The 888-nt window shown below is 35.6% G+C and overlaps 1 non-coding gene across 1 annotated transcript; it reads left to right on the plus strand.

The window, feature by feature from the left end:
• Positions 1–273: 273 nt before the first annotated feature.
• LOC139540583 (small nucleolar RNA U13) lies at positions 274–370 on the plus strand. The gene has a single exon (XR_011668243.1). It is a non-coding gene; the product is annotated as a small nucleolar RNA U13 (small nucleolar RNA).
• Positions 371–888: the final 518 nt, after the last annotated feature.

Here is an 888-nt window from a genome sequence, read left to right on the forward strand (position 1 = left end):
TCTAAAACATTTGACAACATTCAAATGTGGCCCTGTTTGAAAAATACCCATGAAGTGTTTAACCTTTCCCACAATGCATTGGTGCTGAATGTTCTACCATACAAATCATTCAATGTTGAAATGGAACTCTGAAATTCTACAGTACCTCAGTGTTTATTATTTGATGTAGATTTTTTGACGTTACAATACATTCAAAGGTTTTTGGCACACACCGTTAGCTGAAGACCTATGGTCATAACTAATTAATTATTGACATGACACATAACTTTCCTGATCTTTTGGTTCATAGAAATGATGAATGGGTTAATCACAGATGTTGTGTGATATGTACAGCCTTCATTGTTACGCAATGTACATCAGCCTTCTGATTATGATACCAGAATCACGATGATTATAATGTTTTTTTTAAAATACACTTTTCATTTGTCTTTCACAGGGAAAGTCCTTTGAGGCAAAGTGTTTTACAGTGGAGTCCTGGCTAAACAGCAGCAGTTAGCTCAACATGTGTAACCTAGAGCAAAATCCGCACACTATGTCATCATGAGCCCATCCAGCCTACAGGAAACATTTATACACTCCTCCTGAACAGAGTAAAAGTAATAATATATATTTTCATGTGATCAATGAAAGAATGTTAATTTCAAGTACTAATGCTTTTCCAAACTCCAATGCTCTTAGGCTGCGTTTACAAAGGCATCCCAATTCCGATCTTTATTTCACTAGTTGGCTTTTTGACCAATCAGATCAGCTCTGAAAAAGAGCTGATGTGAAAAGATCTGATTTGTCAAAAGACATATTATTGCAGGGATGTTTTTAGTTTTTCCTTTCAATTAAGACCCAGACAACCAGGTGAGGGGAGATTTTTACTAATTAATGACCATGATTGAC

This window comes from Salvelinus alpinus, chromosome 15, assembly GCF_045679555.1.
Source record: "Salvelinus alpinus chromosome 15, SLU_Salpinus.1, whole genome shotgun sequence".
Taxonomy (NCBI): domain Eukaryota; kingdom Metazoa; phylum Chordata; class Actinopteri; order Salmoniformes; family Salmonidae; genus Salvelinus; species Salvelinus alpinus.